At 45.4% G+C, this 7208-nt stretch overlaps 1 protein-coding gene across 2 annotated transcripts in view; it reads left to right on the top strand.

Moving 5' to 3' along the window:
- The first annotated feature begins 5479 nt into the window (after positions 1-5479).
- Positions 5480-7208, top strand: part of LOC135100478 (uncharacterized protein CG43867-like) — a 132163-nt gene continuing 130434 nt past the window's right edge. For both annotated transcript variants that reach the window (XM_064003439.1, XM_064003429.1), the window contains exon 1: positions 5480-5505. The gene's annotated coding sequence lies outside the window, so the exon portion shown is untranslated. The remainder of the gene's footprint in view (positions 5506-7208) is intronic.

Raw genomic sequence — 7208 nt, 5'->3', positions numbered from 1 at the left:
ACCATTTTTCCTTGATCTTTCCCCATCCCTTATCGCCATCACTTATTCATCACCTCTTTCCAATCCTCATGACCTTTCTACCTTTCCCCCTCAGTCACCCTCCTATTACCCTCTACTTTCCTTTCCCCATTAGTCATCAGACTTTCCCATCTCCTAGTCAACTCATCCATCACAGTCCTTCGTTCTCACAATCACATATCATTGTATACCCTCCCATAACAACACACACACACACACACACACACACACACACACACACACACACACACACACACACACACACACACACACACACACACACACACACACAAATAGTTTGGTAGATAGATGGATGGGTAAGTAGATAGACTGATTAATTGATTGACAAATGCATTCATAGATAGACAGATATTTATGTAATTATTAATTGCATTTCGTACTCAGTATATTGCAGAATGAAAACTGAATTAATAAACTACATATAAAAGCATAAAACCAATAACAATTTTAGTTTAATAGCACACACACACACACACACACACACACACACACACACACACACACACACACACACACACACACACACACACACACACACACACACACACACACACACAGAGAGAGAGAGAGAGAGAGAGAGAGAGAGAGAGAGAGAGAGAGAGAGAGAGAGAGAGAGAGAGAGAGAGAGAGAGAGAGAGAGAGAGAGAGAGAGAGAGAGTTTGGTAGACTGATTGAAAGCTAAAATAAGAGATAGACGTATATGTAGATAGATAAACATGTAGATAATAGATAGATAGATAGATAGATTTGTCGATAGATAGATAGATAGATATTGATTTTTAGTTAGTATGTTACGTAAAAAAAACACAATAAAGAAATACTTATAGTCCAATGACGCAAACACACACACACACACACACACACACACACACACACACACACACACACACACACACACACACACACACACACACACACACACACACACACACAAGTGAATCATGGACATGCTGGGGTCACCTGTGGCACCTTAATACCTCGCCTTACCGGGCTTTCTCTCCGCCTAGTTGTGGTGCAATGTATTATATTCCCCTGACTGACGCCAAATCTGTTTTCGTCCACCTGTGTTGCTGGCTGATGGTGGCGTTGTGTTGTGTTGCTGTGTTGCCAGGCGGGGGATAGACAAGCTGTTAGTTTTGTTCCATCTTATAAATTATTATTATTTTTTTTCGTGTTCACTTTTTGATGTTTAAGGACAATATTCTTTAGTTTGGAGGTGTAGCAGATTGTACGTTGTTTAGTTTTGGAGGTGTCTGCCTCTCTACTCCTCTCTTGAAATAGTTCACTCAGTACAATGGTGGGAAAAACAGAATCTAACAGGGAGACAAAGAGCTTCAGTGCGGGTTGGTGGGGTGGGTGTGTCCGTCACGGTGCGCTGGAAGGGAGGGAAGGAGAGAGGACAGTCGCACGTCAACCACCATTTCAGCAGGAACGCACCTTACATGACGGAGTGCTTGTGTTACCTGTACCAAAAGACCCACTGGGCAAGCAAAGTGAAATGTTAACACCCGGAAGATTCAGGGGTTCAGAAATTTGCTATCTTTGCTTCCTTAAAGAAACTGACAGAAAAAAAAAGAAAGAAAGAAAGAAGTAAAAAGTATAATTGGCCACCCTGTCAAAAAAAAAAAAAAGAAAGAGAAGAACTAATCTGCCTGATATTCGTCTGACATTCATATATTGCAATGTATATTTGCATCACTCCATTTTCCATTTTTTTTATTTTCCCTTTTTTTTTTTCTCTCTCTCTCTCTTTTTACTTTGCCCTTCATTGCATTCCCTTTTAAACACTCACGTATGTGTTTCCATTCTTGTAACATTGTAGCACTGAAAGCGAAGTGGCCTGTGTGATCAAGGAGTGAATTGAAATGTTGAAAAAGTAACACAAATATGAATCAGTAATGTAAATCTGAATCAGTATTGGACTGAAACCTTTTTACTCACTTATTGCCTTTAATGTTATTTAATTGTCATATCTAAAGTTCGTAATGAGTATCAATATTTATAACTTTTTGCAGATTTTATTGTTTATTGTATCTTGTTCACGGTATTGGGAAAAAAAGAAAAGTGAAATTAGCGTGTCAATAGAGGGCTGTGGTTGTGGTGGCGGTGGTGGTGGCGGTGGCGGTGGTGGTGGTGGTGGCGTTGGTGATGCTAAAGCTTGGTTATGTCTGGCAATTATAGGTCTCAAATACACCTGGCACGTGAGGTTATTAGGGCTGTTACGCGGCTGTTACGGCACGACACTACATTACTGTTACTGTTATTATTGTTATTATTATTATTATTATTATTGTTGTTGTTGTTGTTGTTGTTGTTGTTTTTGGAACTACTACTACTACTACTACTACTATCACCACCACCACCACCACCACCACCACCACCACACTATACATTCCCTTCTTAACACCAATGAACCAAAACAAAGCATAGACACCACCAGACCAGAAGCTCTTACACACCTAACGCTAACACACACACACACACACACAAACACACACACACACACACACACACACACACACACACACACACACACACACACACACACACACACACACACACGCAAAAAAGGAAAAAAAAAAAAAAAAAGACTGGGCTGATCCTTGTCTCGCTGGCAGGTGTAATGTACGTGATGTACCCTCCCATACGGTCATCAGGCGACATGGGCACATCCCAGGGTGGCGTTATGCGGTCAGCGTGCCTCCCTGTACGGTTATCATGCGGTTAACAGAAGCGGCTGCGGATAATCAGGTCGTTTTGCCGGTGAATTACGCCTCATCCCAGAGCGGCAACAAATTTTACGTTAATTTTCAGTCAAGTAAGAATTTATGGGCCGCCTCTCTTGGAATAGCTCCGGCGTGGTAAATCTTGACCGTGGCGGGAAACAGCACCAACACCACCACCACCACTAGCCATTGTAGTGTGTGTGTGTGTGTGTGTGTGTGTGTGTGTGTGTGTGTGTGTGTGTGTGTGTGTGTGGCTGGAACGAGAAATGTAATGTGGTGTTGATAGTGATGCCGGGATGGATCTTAATGGTGGTAAATTATTATTATTATTATTAGTAGTAGTAGTAGTAGTAGTAGTAGTAGTAGTAGTAGTAGTAAAGTTACTGTTAGTGGTGGTAGTAGTAGTAGTAGTAGTAAAATTAATGTGAGTAGTAGCAGTAGTAGTAGTAGTAGTAGTAGTAGTAAAATTACTGTTAATAGTAGTAGTAGTAGTAGTAGCAGTAGTAGTAGTAGTAGTAGTAGTAGTAAGAGAGTAATTGCATATATTTTTTAAAACAGCAATAGTAGTATAGTTTTATGTGGTGAGTGTGTGTGTGTGTGTGTGTGTGTGTGTGTGTGTGTGTGTGTGTGTGTGTGTGTGTGGAATGGCCAGCAGGAATGGCGGCGCAGTGTTGTGGAGTGGCCGTGGTGGTGGTGACTAATTCAGGACATTAGTGTATTGGAAGCGGGAGAGGGAACAAAGGCTGGGAAGTATAAGGGGACGTGGGATAGGCGGGGGAAAGAAATGCGTGGGAGGTGAGAGGCGAGAGGTAGAAATTGGCAAAAGAGAACAGAGAACTGGAAGAGATTATAAGAAAGCAGGGGGAAAGAAAATGTGGAGTGGGTAAAGGAGGATAGTAAAAATGGAGGGAGGAGAGATGATGGGGGTTTAGGTAGGGAGGAAGTGGCCGGTATCAGGAGTAAAGGTGGAGGAGGAGGACGCGAGGAATGGCTAAGGTTACTGACAAAGTTTTTACGTTCGAAAACTTGACAACCACCCGAGACTCTTGGACGAAAAGTTTGGTCTTCTTCTCGGCTTCACCTGCAGGGCGGCGGGGCTCGGAACACCCCGCTCGAATCCATTAAGAGTAACAGAGACTAACTTGGATCCCACGAAGCCACAGGGATCCCCCCGCAGCTCCCGCCGGAGTCTGTCATGGCTCAGACCATCCAAATTTCAAATTCAGTTTTTGTAATGTATATTCCATCGAATTTAATTACTTTTCTATGTGGTCCATTTGCGTAAATTACATTCATCTTGCCCAGCCTGAGTGTGAAATGTTGTTTTGTTTTGTGTGGAATAAAAGAAGCGAGGCTCTGTCGGTACACCGTAACGCCACAGCCCCCCTCTCCCCGTGGCCAGTGTTCCACAGCAGCCGGCAGACGGAGACCCTGTGGCGGCGGAAGGCGGAGGAGGGGTTTATGGCATGTTGTCGATTATCATTATAAAGAACAGTAATAATTGCGATAATTGTTAATGATTGCTGATAAGTAATATTCTCTTTTCTGTCTCCCGCTTTCCTTCCCTTTCCAACGCCCTCTATCCTCACCTGGCGCAAGGACACTGCTATCTTTCCAACCGTATTGTCACCTCGCTGTTTTTAAAGCCAGGTGACTGGGTGTGTGTAGTACATTTAACCTCAACCCTCCCTCCCTCCCTCCCTTTCACCCACCCACCGTGTCTCCTTCCCTTCCGTCCTCCCCACCCCGTTTCCTCCCTTCCCTCTCACTGCACCTGGACCGTTCTCAATAAAGGCTGGTGGGAATATTTAAATTCACTGAGGCTTTGCCGCTGCCGCCGCCACCTGTTTATGAAGTGCTCGTCACCACCACCTCATCTCCTTCCTCCTTGACCCTTTTCCTCACTCCTTTACCTTCCTCCCACTCCATTCAGCCTCCGTGCCTTGCCCTTGTTTCTCCCATTTCCACTTCAGCGGTCGCCGGTCTGACTTCCCCCGCAGGAGCATCCGAAGCTGCTGCCGGCGTGGCTGGCGCTCCGTGCTCACCCTGGGGAGGGAGGAGGGATGGCGGGCGGCAGGGGGAGCAACACACGTGGTGGCGGCGACGGCTGGCGGGCGTGGGCCAGGGCGCAGCCCGACGATACAATATGAAACAAACGTTAATTATGAAACGCCGGCGCGCCGCTCGCCTCCCAATTCTGGTGTAAGAGGCACAATGAAGACGTATTTGCCCCTGCCCGCTGCCGCGACGCACCGGGGAGGGAAGGGATGCAAAAATTTGTTCAAAACTGAGTACACCGTCGATGAAACTAAATATTGCTGTAGCTCAGGATAAAATTTGCTAAAAGACTCATCTCAACATTAAAATGATCACGTAGCGTAAGCGGCCGAGGGGGCACGTAACGAGGCCGCTGATTGGTTGAGCGGCGTGGGTTGCCATGGAGACCGAGTCATCTCAGCAGGAGCCATTGATTTTCCAACAGGCTTACCACACCTTCTTTTAGGGGCAACATTTTCTTCCTGTTGCTCCGTGTGGGGGAAGTAGTGACAGCCCTCGCTGTGCATGGTAGTGTTGAGCCCCAGCACGCCCCTGGCAGCTCCTTCACACCCGCATACAGCAGGATAAGGCCACTGTAAATTAATTCATGGGGTAAGAATCGCCACGTGACACCTACTTCCTCGTGCATCAGGGGTGACTACGGATTTGCCCACCAGTCAGTGGAGAGAGCGCGGGGTAGGAGGTGTGTTGGTCTTGTGTGGAAAATATTGCTGCCTGCGGGAACCACCCAAAAGTGTCGGTGGAATAGCATGGAAACTCGCTAAATGAAGTGTCGTGTGGTCTGTTGACCGTGCAGGAGGAAAACTTGAAAATTCATCATCATTGCAAGACCGGAAAAGTTGTTCCACGCAATCGATACAGGATGTAAACACGGGGAAATCATGTGGTGGTGACCAGGTGCCATGAGACAAGCGGTCTTGAGGTCAGTCTCAGCCTCTGCTGGGCGTCACGGGCGGGTCCTGCCGCGGCCGTGGTAGGCGATTATCGGCAGTCACCGGCAGGCCTGAGGTGGAGTGTTGTGAGGCAAAAGTAACGCCAAGTGAAATGTAAACAAGAAATATGTTTACATTTTTATTACTATTTTTTTTATTTACTTTTTTTTTCTGAGCAAGGCCTCTTGTCTGGTAAACATTTGGTCAGCTTCAATGATAGTGATAAAAATATATATATGTATAAAGATTAAGAATTTTATGTTGTAGGTGAATGTTAATGAAATTCGGTCAGCTGTATCAGAAGGCTGATTAAATTAAAGATTATTGAGTAAAGTTGTGGCTGTCCTGCACCGTCAGTGCCTTAAAGACGGGCGTCGTGAGCCTGGTCAGTGCCGGCGCGAAGGCTCGGAAGGCACTGCACCCTGTAAGCGAAAAGCCTCGTTGTGAGGGCTGTGGCGTGGCGATGTGTTGTGTGCCGCGGTGGCTGCGGCAGGCTAGTAAAATGTGAGAGCTAAGTAATAGCAAAGGATGAAAGGATTGTGACTCTTGAGGTGAGTCTGAGTCACGGCGTTCATGAGGCGGTGATTTATTGCCGAGGTCTGCAGGATATGCTGCTGTTTGCGAGAATACAACCAAAGAAACAATTGTATTAGTGTCTCAGTACTGTTGGAGTGTGGAGAGTCTGCGGCAAAAGTGGCCTGAGATGGCACTGCTCTTAGAGGGGAGGCAGGCGGGTTGCGATGGATCTACCAAGTCTGCCATTACTGGGTCAGTGTGGTCAGGAAGATGTGGTTTAGTGAGATAACATTGAAAAGAAACGTTTGTCAGAACACTGCGAGTGGATTTGTGGCATATCTAGAGGGGTAGGGAAGGTCCAGGCAGGCTGTGTCAGCGCGCCTTTCAAGGACTGACCGGCCCTCGCGGTCATGTCCCCGCCGCCCTTGAACCGTCAGGAGAGAAGGCCACGCTATTAATAGACTCGATGCCGAAACTACCGGTGACCACGCCTGGGTCTGGGTGGGCAGCCCTGCCTGGGTGAACTTCGTGAGGCGTCGTGCTGAAGCTGCCGAGGCGTGCGCAATTATTGTCTGATAAATGTCGGTTTCACTGGATTCCACATATATATCTATATCTATCTATGTATGTATCTATCTATCTATCTATATATATATATATATATATATATATATATATATATATATATATATATATATATATATATATAGATAGATAGATAGATAGATAGATAGATAGATAGATAGATAGATAGATATATTGATTGATTGTTTGATTGATAAGTAGGTAGACAGGTAGATAGATAAATAGATGGATAGATACAGATACTGCAATTAACAATTATCGCGTAGCACTTGCAGACTCATCATAATGCGTCAGTCAAGATATTTCAGAGCCCAATTAATATTTTGTAATGCTTACACGTCGAGCATTTGGC

The sequence above is a fragment of the Scylla paramamosain genome, chromosome 5, assembly GCF_035594125.1.
Source record: "Scylla paramamosain isolate STU-SP2022 chromosome 5, ASM3559412v1, whole genome shotgun sequence".
Classification (NCBI taxonomy): Eukaryota; Metazoa; Arthropoda; class Malacostraca; order Decapoda; family Portunidae; genus Scylla; species Scylla paramamosain.
Note: the sequence above shows the minus strand (reverse complement) of the source record. Positions and strands in the feature narration are given on the sequence as shown.